Below are 17,398 nucleotides of genomic sequence, written 5' to 3' on the forward strand. Positions count from 1 at the left end.
TTTCTTTTGTAATTTTGGTTTTCATCCTCGTTTTTCTTCTGGGCAGGTTGAGTCTTCTGACTGTCCTGGTGTGGATTCTGTGGTTGACAGGTTGCAGCAGATTTGGGCTCATGTGGTGGACAATTTGGTGTTGTCTCAGGAGGAGGCTCAACGTTTTGCTAACCGTCGTCGGTGTGTTGGTTCCCGGCTTCGGGTTGGGGATCTGGTCTGGTTGTCTTCCCGTCATGTTCCTATGAAGGTTTCTTCCCCTAATTTTAAGGGGAAGTTAGTTAGTTTAAGCCTCGGTTTATTGGTCCTTATAAGATTTCTGAGATTATTAATCCGGTGTCTTTTCGTTTGGTGCTTCCGGCCTCTTTTGCTATCCATAATGTCTTCCATAGATCTTTATTGTGGAAATATGTGGTGCCTGTTGTTCCCTCTGTTGATCCTCCGGCCCCTGTGTTGGTTGATGGAGAGTTGGAGTATGTGGTTGAGAAGATTTTGGATTCTCGTTTTTCGAGGCGGAGGCTTCAGTACCTTGTCAAATGGAAGGGTTATGGCCAGGAGGATAATTCTTGGGTTTTTGCCTCTGATGTCCATGCTGCTGATTTGGTCCCTTCCTTTAATCTGGCTCATCCTGATCGTCCTGGGGGCCCTGGTGAGGGTTCGGTGACCCCTCCTCAAGGGGGGTACTGTTGTGAATTCTGCTTTTGGGTTCCCTCCAGTGGTTGTAGGTGGGAATGCAGTTGTCTCTGAGTCGCAGTCCTGGCCAGGTGTATCTGCTGATTGCAGTTCTGTCTGGGATACTTAAGTGTGCAGGATTCATTAGTCCTTGCCAGTTATCAATGTTTCTTGTGAAGTATTGGATCTCTTTCTGGCTTCTCCTGCTTAGCTGCCAAATCAGCAAAGATAAGTGTCTGTTTCTTTTTCTGTGGCACACATGCAGTGTGCTTATATTCTGTGCTATTCTTTTGTTTTCTCTTGTCCAGCTTAGACTGTGTCAGTGTTTTCTCAGTCTTGTTGGATTCTCTGGAGTTGCAGATATGCGCTCCACATCTTTAGTTAGATGGTGGAGTTTTTGTATTTTCTGCTGTGGATATTTTTGGAAGGATTTTAATACTGACCGCTTAGTATCCTGTCCTATCCTTCCTATTTTAGCTAGTGGGGCCTCTTTTTGCTAAATCCTGTTTCCTGCCTGCATGTGTCTTTTCCTCTACTACTCAGTCATTATTTGTGGGGGGCTGCCTATTCTTTGGGGTTCTGCTCTGAGGCAAGGTAGTATTCCTATTTCCATCTATAGGGGTATTTAGTCCTCCGGCTGTGTCGAGGTGTCTAGGTTTTGTTAGGCACACCCCACGGCTACTTCTAGTTGCGGTGTTAAGATCAGGGTTTGCGGTCAGTATAGTTACCACCTACTCCAGTGAAAGTTTTCATGCTGCTCCAAGGTCATCTGATCATAACACTGTCCCCACTCCCCGCCATGTTGCTTTCCGGTTCTTCCTCGTCAGTCTTGTTTCCTGTGGTTTCACTGTACCACGCTTGTCTTCATGGGCGGTTCCTCTTTTTCTTCCTCCCGCCATCCCAGACCAGGAGGCAGATCTCTCTAGTTGATGGACATACTTCTCTAACAACTTCTCTCATAGTAGTATTCGTGAGGGGCAGTCATGGCTTTTGTGCCATTCTTCCAAGCTCTGCCCATGACAACACACCCTTTTCCTCCTGCGCGCCACATGCTGCTGTAATGGCGGCAAATTAACAGTTCAATGATCTCTCAATTAAGCACAGTCTTTTAGGTGCACAAGACCCAGTTTGCTGGGTCAGTCCATCCTGTTCTTGATGCCAAAATTGGAGCGCTTGCCAGGACCGTGGGATACTCGCAGGACCGTGTTTGCCACTAGGCACTTGAGGGCACGTGCCTAGGCCGCCAGAATGCGGGGGAGGGGTGGCACCTGAGCAAGTTGTGTGTTTTTGTTTTTTTATAATTAAAGTCCGGGGTCACTTACCACCTGCCCACCTTCCCACCTCCCTCCTTGCAGACATAATACTCAGCTTTCTCCTCCGCTCCGAAAGTCCGTGCATCTCTGTCCCTGTCTCGGCGCTGCAGCTTCTTCCTGTGTGAGCGGTCACATGGTACCGCTCATTAACCCCTTTCTGACATCGGACGTACTATCCCGTCGAGGTGGTATGGGCCGGTATGACCACCGACTGGATAGTACGTCATCACCAATCAACCGCGCTCACGGGGGGAGCGTGGCCGATCGGTACTCGGTGTCAGCTGATCATTGCAGCTGACATCAGGCACTATGTGCCAGGAGTGGTCACGGACCGCTCCTGGTACATTAACCCCCGACACACTGCGATCAAAGGTGATTGCAGTGTTCCGGTGGAATAGGGAAGCATCGTGCAGGGAGGGGGCTCCCTGCGTGCTTCCCTGAGACCCTCGGAGCAACGCGATGTGATCGCGAGCTCCGAGGGTCTCTTACCTCCTCCTCCCTGCAGGCCCGGATACAAAATGGCCGCAGGGGCCTTCCGGGTCCTGCTCAGAGCAGGTGTCGGGAAGCCTCCCTGCTGTGCCTGTCAGATCGCTGATCTGACACAGTGCACAGCAAAGTGTCAGATCAGCGGCCTGACCATATATAGTCATGTCCCCCCTGGGACAAAGTAAAAAAGTTTAAAAAAAAATTAAAAAAATGCTAAATAAAGAAAAAAAAAAATATATATATATATTGTTCCAATAAATACATTTCTTTATCTAAATACAAAAAAACAATAAAAGTACACATATTTAGTATCGCTGCGTCCGTAAGGACCCGACCTATAAATCTGTCCCCCTAGTTAACCCCTTCAGTGATCACCGTAAAAAAAAAACAAAATGAGGCAAAAAACTACGCTTTATTATCATACCGCCAAACAAAAAGTGGAATAACACGCGATCAAAAAGACCGATATAAATAACCATGGTACTGCTGAAAACGTCATCTTGTCCCGCAAAAAACGAGCCATGATACAGCATCACCAACGAAAAATAAAAAAGTTATAGTCCTCAGAATAAAGTGATGCAAAAATAATTATTTTATATATAAAATAGTTTTTATCGTATAAAAGCGCCAAAACATTAAAAAATGATATAAATGAAGTATCGCTGTAATTGTACTGACCCGAAGAATAAAACTGCTTTATCCATTTTACCAAACGTGGAATGGTATAAGCAGTGCTGCCACCAGGAATTTCAGGGCCCCATACTGGAAAAATTTTCGGGGCCCCCTTGAGACTCCGCCCAGGCTCCACCCCATCTCCACCCCTTGAACCTTCCACAGTTCCACCACTCACTCTTGGAAAAACTCCACATCTGCACCTCGTCGTCCTTACCAATCACACATTAAGGGTATGTGCACACGTAGAAGGGTCCACTGCGGATTTTTCTGCAGCGGATTTGATAAATCCGCAGGGCAAAAACACAGCGTTTTTCCTGCGGATTTATCGCGGATTTACCGCAGTTTTTATGCGGATTCCACTGCAGTTTTACACCTGCGGTTTTCTATTATGGAGCAGGTGTAAAACCGCTGCGGATTCTGCAGAAATTGACATCCTGCGGAATGTAAACTGCTGCATTTCCGCGCGTTTTTTTCCGCAGCATGGGCACAGCATTTTTGGTTTCCCATAGGTTTACATTGTACTGTAAACTCATGGGAAACTGCTGCGGATCCGCAGCAAAATCCGCATCGTGTGCACATAGCCTAACAGTTCCCATCACCAGATCACATCCATAGGCAGCAAAAGATTTTTTCAGCCGCCACCATGCGAAGGTAGACTCTTTTGGGACTGTAATACTCCGTTCCAACCTATTAAAAATTTCTTTAAATATCCAAAACTTTTTTAGGTATATTTTTATTTATTTTCCTTCAAGGGAATGTGTCACATACATTTTTTTTAAATGACCAATAATACCACATACAAAGGACAAATACCACCTCACCGTGGCCGGGCTTCATATTACCTGCACATATAGACCGAATAATACCACATACAAGGAACTACTGCCACACCATTTCCAGACCACATATTATTATTATTATTTATTTATATAGCACCATTGATTCCATAGTGCTGTACATGAGACGGAGTAAGGCTACTTTAACACTTGCGTCGGTACGGGTCCGTTGTGAAATTTGTGCATGACGTGGGCAGTGGATGCAGTTTTTCAAGGCATCCGCTGCCCATTCTGAAGTCCGGGGAGGAGGGGCGGAGATTCGGCCGTGCATGCGCGGTAGAAAATGGCAGATGCGATGGACAAAAAAACATTACATTGAACTTTTTTTGTGATGACGATCCGCCAAAACATGACAGATCCGCCGCACGATGGCCATCCTTTGCAATCCATCGCTAATACAATGCAGGATCCGTTTTTTCCCAAAACGACGGATTGCGACAGATTGCTAAAAACGCAAGTGTGAAAGCAGCCTTACATACAAATTACAGATATCACCTAGAGTAAGCAAACTAATATTACCATCACATAGTGACTGAATAATACCACAAACAAGGGAGAAACACCACCACACCATGACCAGACCAGATATTACCACCATATAGTGAACGGATAATAATGACGAACTGAAAGGATTTGCCATATAGTATATGTCCGTATGTCCGATTAATGCTCCATTGTTGAACAGAAAAAATTGAGACCCAGCGGTGGCTTCCAGAAAAGAAACGGTGACAGCACATATGTGGCTCTCTCCATTAATTTTTATAGTAACTCCAAAAATTTCTGAATGACCCTGGTGGGACCTTTATGTAACACAGATGATCTATGCCATAAATATCCCTGATGGCACAAACTTTCTAATTATGTGGTCAAGATATACAGATATACACCTGTACTTTAGAGATAAGTATACACTAATATAACCTTATACCCCCATAAAGTGGCCATATTGAGGTCAGATAACAGGTCTGTGCAGGCAGTCAGCAGAGGATTATTAAGGTATGTGCATACGTAGATTTGAGCTCTGTGGATTTTTCCGCAGCGGATTTCAGAAATCCACAGGTAAAAGACACTGCGTTTTACCTGCGGATTTAATGCAGATTTTGTGCGGATTTCACCTGCGGTTTTACACCTGCGGATTCCTATAGAGGAGCAGGTGTAAACCGCTGCGGAATCCGCACAAAGAATTGACATGCTGCGGAATGTAAACCGCAGCGCTTCTGTGCGTTTTTTCCGCAGCATGGGCACTGCGGATTGCGTTTTCCATAGGTTTACATTGCAATGTAAACGCATGGAAAGCTGCTGCGAATCTGCAGAGGCCAACCCGCAGCAAAATCCGCAACGTGTGCACATAGCCTTAAGCTCCGGACTTTATAGGAATCTACAGCACTGATCAGACTGTTCTTGGGAGAGGTAACGAGGACCTTTCTGCTGTCTTCACTTGCCTTTGTTAGGCTATGTGCACATGTTGCGGATTTTGCTGCGGATCCGCAGCGGATTTGATGCTGCGGATCTGCAGCTGTTTTCCATGAGTTTACGGTACCATGTAAACCTATGGAAAACAAAATCCGCAGTGCACATGCTGCAGAAAAAACAGCGCAGAAACTCAGCGATGTTTTCTCCAAAGCATGTCAATTAGTAACATAGTAACATAGTTAGTAAGGCCGAAAAAAGACATTTGTCCATCCAGTTCAGCCTATATTCCATCATAATAAATAAATACCCAGATCTACGTCCTTCTACAGAACCTAATAATTGTATGATACAATATTGTTCTGCTCCAGGAAGACATCCAGGCCTCTCTTGAACCCCTCGACTGAGTTCGCCATCACCACCTCCTCAGGCGAGCAATTCCAGATTCTCACTGCCCTAACAGTAAAGAATCCTCTTCTATGTTGGTGGAAAAACCTTCTCTCCTCCAGACGCAAAGAATGCCCCCTTGTGCCCGTTACCTTCCTTGGTATAAACAGATCCTCAGCGAGATATTTGTATTGTCCCCTTATATACTTATACATGGTTATTAGATCGCCCCTCAGTCGTCTTTTTTCTAGACTAAATAATCCTAATTTCGCTAATCTATCTGGGTATTGTAGTTCTCCCATCCCCTTTATTAATTTTGTTGCCCTCCTTTGTACTCTCTCTAGTTCCATTATATCCTTCCTGAGCACCGGTGCCCAAAACTGGACACAGTACTCCATGTGCGGTCTAACTAGGGATTTGTACAGAGGCAGTATAATGCTCTCATCATGTGTATCCAGACCTCTTTTAATGCACCCCATGATCCTGTTTGCCTTGGCAGCTGCTGCCTGGCACTGGCTGCTCCAGGTAAGTTTATCATTAACTAGGATCCCCAAGTCCTTCTCCCTGTCAGATTTACCCAGTGGTTTCCCGTTCAGTGTGTAATGGTGATATTGATTCCCTCTTCCCATGTGTATAACCTTACATTTATCATTGTTAAACCTCATCTGCCACCTTTCAGCCCAAGTTTCCAACTTATCCAGATCCATCTGTAGCAGAATACTATCTTCTCTTGTATTAACTGCTTTACATAGTTTTGTATCATCTGCAAATATCGATATTTTACTGTGTAAACCTTCTACCAGATCATTAATGAATATGTTGAAGAGAACAGGTCCCAATACTGACCCCTGCGGTACCCCACTGGTCACAGCGACCCAGTTAGAGACTATACCATTTATAACCACCCTCTGCTTTCTATCACTAAGCCAGTTACTAACCCATTTACACACATTTTCCCCCAGACAAAGCATTCTCATTTTGTGTACCAACCTCTTGTGCGGCACGGTATCAAACGCTTTGGAAAAATCGAGATATACCACGTCCAATGACTCACCGTGGTCCAGCCTATAGCTTACCTCTTCATAAAAACTGATTAGATTGGTTTGACAGGAGCGATTTCTCATAAACCCATGCTGATATGGAGTTAAACAGTTATTCTCATTGAGATAATCCAGAATAACATCCCTCAGAAACCCTTCAAATATTTTACCAACAATAGAGGTTAGACTTACTGGCCTATAATTTCCAGGTTCACTTTTAGAGCCCTTTTTGAATATTGGCACCACATTTGCTATGCGCCAGTCCTGCGGAACAGACCCTGTCGCTATAGAGTCACTAAAAATAAGAAATAATGGTTTATCTATTACATTACTTAGTTCTCTTAGTACTCGTGGGTGTATGCCATCCGGACCCGGAGATTTATCTATTTTAATCTTATTTAGCCGGTTTTGCACCTCTTCTTGGGTTAGATTGGTGACCCTTAATATAGGGTTTTCATTGTTTCTTGGGATTTCACCTAGCATTTCATTTTCCACCGTGAATACCGTGGAGAAGAAGGTGTTTAATATGTTAGCTTTTTCCTCGTCATCTACAACCATTCTTTCCTCACTATTTTTTAAGGGGCCTACATTTTCAGTTTTTATTCTTTTACTATTGATATAGTTGAAGAACAGTTTGGGATTAGTTTTACTCTCCTTAGCAAAGTGCTTCTCTGTTTCCTTTTTGGCAGCTTTAATTAGTTTTTTAGATAAAGTATTTTTCTCCCTATAGTTTTTTAGAGCTTCAATGGTGCCATCCTGCTTTAGTAGTGCAAATGCTTTCTTTTTACTGTTAATTGCCTGTCTTACTTCTTTGTTTAGCCACATTGGGTTTTTCCTATTTCTAGTCCTTTTATTCCCACAAGGTATAAACCGCTTACACTGCCTATTTAGGATGTTCTTAAACATTTCCCATTTATTATCTGTATTCTCATTTCTGAGGATATTGTCCCAGTCTACCAGATTAAGGGCATCTCTAAGCTGTTCAAACTTTGCCTTCCTAAAGTTCAATGTTTTTGTGACTCCCTGACAAGTCCCCCTAGTGAAAGACAGGTGAAACTGCACAATATTGTGGTCGCTATTTCCTAAATGCCCAACCACCTGCAGATTTGTTATTCTGTCAGGTCTATTAGATAGTATTAGGTCTAAAAGTGCTGCTCCTCTGGTTGGATTCTGCACCAATTGTGAAAGATAATTTTTCTTGGTTATTAGCAGAAACCTGTTGCCTTTATGGGTTTCACAGGTTTCTGTTTCCCAGTTAATATCCGGGTAGTTAAAGTCCCCCATAACCAGGACCTCATTATGGGTTGCAGCTTCATCTATCTGCTTTAGAAGTAGACTTTCCATGCTTTCTGTTATATTTGGGGGTTTGTAACAGACCCCAATGAGAATTTTGTTACCATTTTTCCCTCCATGAATTTCAACCCATATGGACTCGACATCCTCATTCCCTTCGCTAATATCCTCCCTTAAAGTGGACTTTAGACAAGACTTTACATAGAGACAAACCCCTCCTCCTCTCCGATTTTTACGATCCTTTCTAAACAGACTGTAACCCTGTAAGTTAACTGCCCAGTCATAGCTTTCATCTAACCATGTCTCGGTTATTCCCACTATGTCAAAGTTACCTGTAGATATTTCTGCTTCTAGTTCTTCCATCTTGTTTGTCAGGCTTCTGGCGTTTGCGAGCATGCAGTTTAGAGGATTTTGTTTTGTTCCAATCTCCTCACTGTGGATTGTTTTAGAAATGTTCTTACCTCCCTTCTGAGTATGTTTTCCTGGGTCGTCTTTGTTTGAGTCTAATGTTTTTCTTCCCGTCCCCTCTTCTTCTAGTTTAACGCCCTCCTGATGAGTGTAGCGAGTCTTCTGGCGAATGTGTGTTTCCCAGGTTTGTTGAGGTGTAGTCCGTCTCTGGCGAGGAGTCCATCATACCAGTAATTCACACCGTGGTCCAGGAATCCGAATCCTTGTTGTCTGCACCATCGTCTTAGCCAGTTGTTTGCATCAAGGATCCTGTTCCATCTCCTGGTGCCATGCCCGTCTACTGGAAGGATAGAAGAAAAAACTACCTGTGCATCCAGTTCCTTTACTTTCTTCCCCAACTCTTCAAAGTCCTTGCAGATTGTCGGTAGGTCCTTCCTTGCCGTGTCATTGGTGCCAACATGTATCAGAAGAAATGGGTGGACGTCCTTGGAGCTGAAGAGCTTTGGTATCCTATCGGTCACATCCTTGATCATCGCACCTGGAAGGCAGCATACTTCTCTTGCAGTTATGTCCGGTCTGCAGATGGCTGCTTCTGTGCCTCTCAGTAGTGAGTCTCCCACCACCACCACTCTTCGTTGCTTCTTGGCTGTACTTTTTGCTGTCACTTGTTGCTGTGTGCCCTTTTCTTTTTTGCTTGCTGGTATTGCTTCATTTTTAGGTGTGCCATCTTCATCCTCTACAAAGATTTGATATCGGTTCTTCAGTTGTGTGGTTGGTGATTTCTCCATGGTCTTCTTGCTTCTTTTGGTCACATGCTTCCACTCATCTGCTTTTGGAGGTTCTCTGACACTTTTTGCACCTTCTGTGACCAGTAGAGATGCTTCTGTTCTGTCTAGAAAGTCTTCATTCTCTTTGATGAGTTTCAAAGTTGCTATTCTTTCTTCCAGACCCCGCACCTTTTCTTCTAAAAGGGCCACTAGTCTACACTTCTGACAGGTGAAATTGGATTCTTCTTCTGGTCGATCTGTGAACATGTAGCACATGCTGCAGCTCACCATGTAGGTTGTCACATCTGCCATGTTGCTCCTAGATCCTGCTGACTTGCTGTGTGTTTTCCTCCTTGTGTAATCTACTCAGCCAAGCTCTCTTGCAATAATGTCCTACGGCGCGCGGTTTGGTGATGCTTTCGAAGCAGCTGGTCCCGGCTGTACCCAACGATCTTCTAGCTTAGGGAGACTTCGCTTCTCCCAGAAGGCACCTGGAATATGCAAATTAGCCTCCTGAAGCTTGAATCCCTGGTTTGGTGATGCTTTCGAAGCAGCTGGTCCCGGCTGTACCCAACGATCTTCTAGCTTAGGGAGACTTCGCTTCTCCCAGAAGGCACCTGGAATATGCAAATTAGCCTCCTGAAGCTTGAATCCCTGGTTTGGTGATGCTTTCGAAGCAGCTGGTCCCGGCTGTACCCAACGATCTTCTAGCTTAGGGAGACTTCGCTTCTCCCAGAAGGCACCTGGAATATGCAAATTAGCCTCCTGAAGCTTGAATCCCTGGTTTGGTGATGCTTTCGAAGCAGCTGGTCCCGGCTGTACCCAACGATCTTCTAGCTTAGGGAGACTTCGCTTCTCCCAGAAGGCACCTGGAATATGCAAATTAGCCTCCTGAAGCTTGAATCCCTGGTTTGGTGATGCTTTCGAAGCAGCTGGTCCCGGCTGTACCCAACGATCTTCTAGCTTAGGGAGACTTCGCTTCTCCCAGAAGGCACCTGGAATATGCAAATTAGCCTCCTGAAGCTTGAATCCCTGGTTTGGTGATGCTTTCGAAGCAGCTGGTCCCGGCTGTACCCAACGATCTTCTAGCTTAGGGAGACTTCGCTTCTCCCAGAAGGCACCTGGAATATGCAAATTAGCCTCCTGAAGCTTGAATCCCTGGTTTGGTGATGCTTTCGAAGCAGCTGGTCCCGGCTGTACCCAACGATCTTCTAGCTTAGGGAGACTTCGCTTCTCCCAGAAGGCACCTGGAATATGCAAATTAGCCTCCTGAAGCTTGAATCCCTGGTTTGGTGATGCTTTCGAAGCAGCTGGTCCCGGCTGTACCCAACGATCTTCTAGCTTAGGGAGACTTCGCTTCTCCCAGAAGGCACCTGGAATATGCAAATTAGCCTCCTGAAGCTTGAATCCCTGGTTTGGTGATGCTTTCGAAGCAGCTGGTCCCGGCTGTACCCAACGATCTTCTAGCTTAGGGAGACTTCGCTTCTCCCAGAAGGCACCTGGAATATGCAAATTAGCCTCCTGAAGCTTGAATCCCTGGTTTGGTGATGCTTTCGAAGCAGCTGGTCCCGGCTGTACCCAACGATCTTCTAGCTTAGGGAGACTTCGCTTCTCCCAGAAGGCACCTGGAATATGCAAATTAGCCTCCTGAAGCTTGAATCCCTGGTTTGGTGATGCTTTCGAAGCAGCTGGTCCCGGCTGTACCCAACGATCTTCTAGCTTAGGGAGACTTCGCTTCTCCCAGAAGGCACCTGGAATATGCAAATTAGCCTCCTGAAGCTTGAATCCCTGGTTTGGTGATGCTTTCGAAGCAGCTGGTCCCGGCTGTACCCAACGATCTTCTAGCTTAGGGAGACTTCGCTTCTCCCAGAAGGCACCTGGAATATGCAAATTAGCCTCCTGAAGCTTGAATCCCTGGTTTGGTGATGCTTTCGAAGCAGCTGGTCCCGGCTGTACCCAACGATCTTCTAGCTTAGGGAGACTTCGCTTCTCCCAGAAGGCACCTGGAATATGCAAATTAGCCTCCTGAAGCTTGAATCCCTGGTTTGGTGATGCTTTCGAAGCAGCTGGTCCCGGCTGTACCCAACGATCTTCTAGCTTAGGGAGACTTCGCTTCTCCCAGAAGGCACCTGGAATATGCAAATTAGCCTCCTGAAGCTTGAATCCCTGGTTTGGTGATGCTTTCGAAGCAGCTGGTCCCGGCTGTACCCAACGATCTTCTAGCTTAGGGAGACTTCGCTTCTCCCAGAAGGCACCTGGAATATGCAAATTAGCCTCCTGAAGCTTGAATCCCTGGTTTGGTGATGCTTTCGAAGCAGCTGGTCCCGGCTGTACCCAACGATCTTCTAGCTTAGGGAGACTTCGCTTCTCCCAGAAGGCACCTGGAATATGCAAATTAGCCTCCTGAAGCTTGAATCCCTGGTTTGGTGATGCTTTCGAAGCAGCTGGTCCCGGCTGTACCCAACGATCTTCTAGCTTAGGGAGACTTCGCTTCTCCCAGAAGGCACCTGGAATATGCAAATTAGCCTCCTGAAGCTTGAATCCCTGGTTTGGTGATGCTTTCGAAGCAGCTGGTCCCGGCTGTACCCAACGATCTTCTAGCTTAGGGAGACTTCGCTTCTCCCAGAAGGCACCTGGAATATGCAAATTAGCCTCCTGAAGCTTGAATCCCTGGTTTGGTGATGCTTTCGAAGCAGCTGGTCCCGGCTGTACCCAACGATCTTCTAGCTTAGGGAGACTTCGCTTCTCCCAGAAGGCACCTGGAATATGCAAATTAGCCTCCTGAAGCTTGAATCCCTGGTTTGGTGATGCTTTCGAAGCAGCTGGTCCCGGCTGTACCCAACGATCTTCTAGCTTAGGGAGACTTCGCTTCTCCCAGAAGGCACCTGGAATATGCAAATTAGCCTCCTGAAGCTTGAATCCCTGGTTTGGTGATGCTTTCGAAGCAGCTGGTCCCGGCTGTACCCAACGATCTTCTAGCTTAGGGAGACTTCGCTTCTCCCAGAAGGCACCTGGAATATGCAAATTAGCCTCCTGAAGCTTGAATCCCTGGTTTGGTGATGCTTTCGAAGCAGCTGGTCCCGGCTGTACCCAACGATCTTCTAGCTTAGGGAGACTTCGCTTCTCCCAGAAGGCACCTGGAATATGCAAATTAGCCTCCTGAAGCTTGAATCCCTGGTTTGGTGATGCTTTCGAAGCAGCTGGTCCCGGCTGTACCCAACGATCTTCTAGCTTAGGGAGACTTCGCTTCTCCCAGAAGGCACCTGGAATATGCAAATTAGCCTCCTGAAGCTTGAATCCCTGGTTTGGTGATGCTTTCGAAGCAGCTGGTCCCGGCTGTACCCAACGATCTTCTAGCTTAGGGAGACTTCGCTTCTCCCAGAAGGCACCTGGAATATGCAAATTAGCCTCCTGAAGCTTGAATCCCTGGTTTGGTGATGCTTTCGAATTCTTCGTGTGTATTCCGCAATGGTTTACACCTGATCCTCAATAGGAATCCGCAGGTGTAAAACCGCAGGTGGAAGCCGCACAAAAACTGCAGTAAATCCGCGGCAAATCCGCTGGTAATCTGCAGTGCAGATTTTGCAAAAACTGTGCGGAAAAATCTGCATACCAATTCGCAACGTGTGCACATAGCCTAAGTGAATAATTGGAAACAATTAGGGTATGTTTCCACGTGCAGGAAACGCTGCCTGTTTGACGCTGCATAGAGACGCAGCGTCAAACATGCAGCGTCCAGATGTTACAGCATAGTGGAGGGGATTTAATGAAATCCCGTCTCCACTATGCGTGGTAACACGCACCCGGCGGCCCTGCGACTCCGGACATGCGGCGCATTTTTTAAGATCGCAGCATGTCCGTATACCTTGTGGCGACGTTGCGTCGCCGCAAGGTATAACACAGGGCCCTATGCATGGGGTGCGATGATCCCGGATGTGTGCGATGAACACATCCAGCATCATCGCGTCCCAGAAGGGGGCGGAGCTTAGTGCAGAGCGGGTTTGCCGCTCCGACTAAACCGCTGGCCATCCTGAAGGTGGACACATACCCTTATGGGGCTTTTTTTGCATTATGTTGTTCCTCTGTTATTTCTCCTGAAAATCTCTGAATAAACTGACAAATGGCTGACACCATTCATCTGTGTCCCTATCCAGTCTAATCTTGGCTGATCACTGCCGACCGTATCAGGCCGGTTTCACACGTACAGATAATTCCAGTACCGTATAAAATAGGTACTGGAGTTATCCATGTCCGTGTGCTCACGTGGCACATCAGTGTGGCACACGTGCGGCACACGTGTGCCACCCGTGTGCCCACTGGGTACCACACACACCGTGCAGGAGACAGTGCTAAAGTTTAGCGCTGTCCCCTGCATCGTGCTGAATCCGCGATTCATATCTTCCCTGCAGCAGCGTTTGCTGCAGGGAAGATATGAATAATAGTGTTTAAAATAAAGATCTATCTTCCCCCCGCCCTCCCACCCCCTGTGCGCCCCCTATCCCCTGTGCGCCCCCGTCCCCCCCGCTGTTCAGAAAATACTCACCCGGCTCGCTCCCTCGCCGGCACTGCTTCCTCTCCTGGCCGCAGCTTCTCCTGTATGCGGTCACGTGGGGCCGCCGATTACAGTAATGAATATGCGGCTCCACCCCTATGGGAGGTGGAGCCGCATATTCATTACTGTAAATGAGCGGCCACACGTGACCGCATACAGGAGAAGATGCGGCCAGACCAGGAAGCAGCGACAGCCAACGAGGGAGGCGGGTGAGTATTTTCAGAACAGCGGGGGGGCGCACAGGGGATGGGAGGGCGCGGGACACATAGATCTTTATTTTAAACACTATTATTCATATTTTCTCTGCAGCAAACGCTGCTGCAGAGAAGATATGAATCGCGGCTTCAGCACCAGTGGGGGGGACAGCGCTTAATGTAGCGCTGTCCCCTGCACGGCACACGGACTGCACACGGACAACGTCCGTGTGCGGTATGTGTTTTACATGGACCCATTAACTTTAATGGGTCCGTGTAATACGTGCACTCCCACGAACACTGACATGTCTCCGTGTTTGGCACACGGAGACACGGTCCGCAAAAAATCACTGACATCTGAACAAATGCAGTGATTTTGATGTGTCTACGTGTGTCAGTGTCTCCGGTACGTGAGGAGACACGTACCGGAGACACTGACGTGTGAAACCGGCCTCAGACTGTATGGATGCATTTTATTTAGGAGGGGAATGGTGATCCCTAGTTGTCAGTTAGGCTACAGATTTTGCAATGCGACTGATTGATTAACAGCTGCAGTTCTGCGAACTGCACTGCACGCAGTAAATTGCTTTGTACAGCAGCTGTAAGCCTATAGGAAACATCAGATTGTCTCTGCTTAGGGTAGGCGCTATACGCACATTTCCTGGAGTAGCAACAGAGGAACTGCACAACAACGGGTCCACAGGCTTTATATATTAAAGAGGTTGTCCAGTACTAGGACCACCCTTTCTTGATGTAAATATTCAGCCCCGATAAAAAATAAAGCCTATACTCACCTCCCATGCCATTCCCTTAGTGTTGGCAGTCGTTCTCCCCGGGTCTCTCATGCAGTGTTGGGTCACACATGTAGTTTGTGAAAATATAAAGAGAGACCTCAGCGACCACATAAAACCGACATGTTAATCAGCGCGGATCTTGAACTTACTCATCTCTAAATCTACATATAGTGAAATAACTATTGTTTTACTGCGCGGACTATTCCGTTCATTATATAATGACCCAATGATAAATATGAGAATGCAGAACTCCTGGATCCTGCCTGTGCTCTGAAGTTGTTCACACACTGCTTTTTTATGTCAGTCTTCTGCTAAAAAAATGCAGAGTGTTGGCAGGAAGAATGCTGCTCAGATTATGTCCATTTTTGTTGCATGCATACCCATACTCATACACACATTTAGAAAGAAGAAAATACATTACACTGTACACTACATATTACAGACTATCATACTCACACTATTATGTATTATGTATACTTACCTAATACTATGCTGCTGCAGGGCCTTTACCACCTGCCCCATCATCCCAGGACAGCAGACAGCCAGGGCAGACATAAGTAGGAAGAGTCCACAGCACAGCAGAAGACTATGAGCGGCTGCTTCCTCTTTCTGGGCAGACACTTTGTCACCCCCACTCCCTCCTCTGGTCCCAACTGCCGCTGATGATGGGAGTACAGGTAGACTTGTACACCGCAGTTTCCTCACCAGTATTTGTGTTTGAGGGACAGTGTAGTGTAGGACAGTGCTGGCAGGTTGTTCCAACTTCCCACAGGAATAGTGTGGGCTGGGGGTCCCTCCTGCAGCCCAGTGAGAAGCCCTAGTTCTGGAGCCAGTAGGGGGCAGCATCACAGAATTGCTGACCTTTCCTGGCTCCAATCTCTTGCTGCTGCTGTGTGCTGTCATGTTTAGGAGTAGGGGAGGGGGCTAGAGAAGATGGAGACGGAGCCAGAGCAGGAGGCGTTTCCGAGCTCTGCACAGAGTAAGTGCCCAGGTCCTTGTGCATCGCGTCTGCTGCAGTCAGTGAGTGAGTGCGGCCACCTCATAATGCCTCCAGAGTCAGACCAGCAGGAAAGGGCAACCCCTGTCCCTGGGGCCCGGCTATCTGGAGGAAAAGAGGTGGGGCCTGTAAGGTGTGAGACATGCTGCCAGCCTGTCTCAGTCAGTCCGGGCCCTCCCTCCTTGCCTCTGATCACCGGGCCCCTTACACAAGTAAGGGTAGTAATGCCCGGATGGCGGCCCTGAGTATAAGCGCCCCCCTAAAAGAAATTCATGAATAGCTGGTTTTTGTTCATTCTACCTCACAAAAATCAGAATAAAAAGCTATCAAAAAATGTCAAGGGCCTGAAAATGGTACCAATAAAAACGTCAACTCATCCAACAAAAAACAAGACCTCATATGACTCCGTGAACCAAAATATGGGTTGGGATTAGGGTTAGGGGTGTGGTTAGGGTTATGGTTGGATTAGGGTTATGGGTGTGTTTGGGTTAGGGTTTCAGTTAGAATTGGGTGTTTCCACTGTTTAGGCACATCAGGGGCTCTCCAAATGCGGCATGGCGTCCGATCTCAATTCCAGCCAATTCTGCGTTGAAAAAGTAAAACAGTTCTCCTTCCCTTCTGAGCTCTCCCGTGTGCCCAAACAGAGGTTTACCCCAACATCATCAGCAAACTCAAGACAAATTGGACAACAACTTTTGGGGTCCAATTTCTCCTGTTGCCCTTGGGAAAATACAAAACCGGGGGCTAAAAAATAATTTTTGTGGAAAAATTTTTTTTTTATTTTTACGGCTCTGCATTATAAACTGTAGTGAAACACTGGGAGGTTCAAAGTTTTCACAACACATCTAGATAAGTTCCTTAGGGGGGTCTTCTTTCCAAAATGGTGTCACTTGTGGGGGGGTTTCAATGTTTAGGCACATCAGGGGCTCCCCAAACACAACACGGCGTCCCATCTCAATTTCAGTCAATTTTGCATTGAAAAGTCAAATAGCGCTCCTTCCCTTCCGAGCTCTGCCATGCGCCCAAACAGTGGTTTACCCCCACATATGGGGTATCGGCGTACTCAGGACAAATTGCACAACAACTTTTGCCGTCCAGTTTCTCCTGTTACCCTTAGGAAAATAAAAAATTGGGGGCGAAAAGATCATTTTTGTGAAAAAATATGATTGTTTATTTTTACGGCTCTACATTTTAAACTTCTGTGAAGCACTTGGTGAGTCAAAGTGCTAACCATACATCTAGATAAGTTTCTTAGGGGGTCTATTTTCCAAAATGGTGTCACTTGTGGGGGGTTTCAATGTTTAGGCATATCAGGGGCTCTCCAAACGCAACATGGTGTCCCATCTCAATTCCAGTCAATTTTGCATTGAAAAGTCAAATGGCGCTCCTTCCCTTCCGAGCTCTGCCATGTGCCCAAACAGTGGTTTACCCCCACATATAGGGTATCAGTGTACTCAGGACAAGTTGGACAACAACTTTTGGGGGCCAATTTTTCCTGTTACCCTTGGTAAAATAAAACAAATTGGAGCTGAAGTAAATCTTTTGTGAAAAAAAGTGAAATGTTAATTTTTTTTAAACATTTCAAA

Source organism: Ranitomeya imitator, chromosome 3, assembly GCF_032444005.1.
Source record: "Ranitomeya imitator isolate aRanImi1 chromosome 3, aRanImi1.pri, whole genome shotgun sequence".
Classification (NCBI taxonomy): domain Eukaryota; kingdom Metazoa; phylum Chordata; class Amphibia; order Anura; family Dendrobatidae; genus Ranitomeya; species Ranitomeya imitator.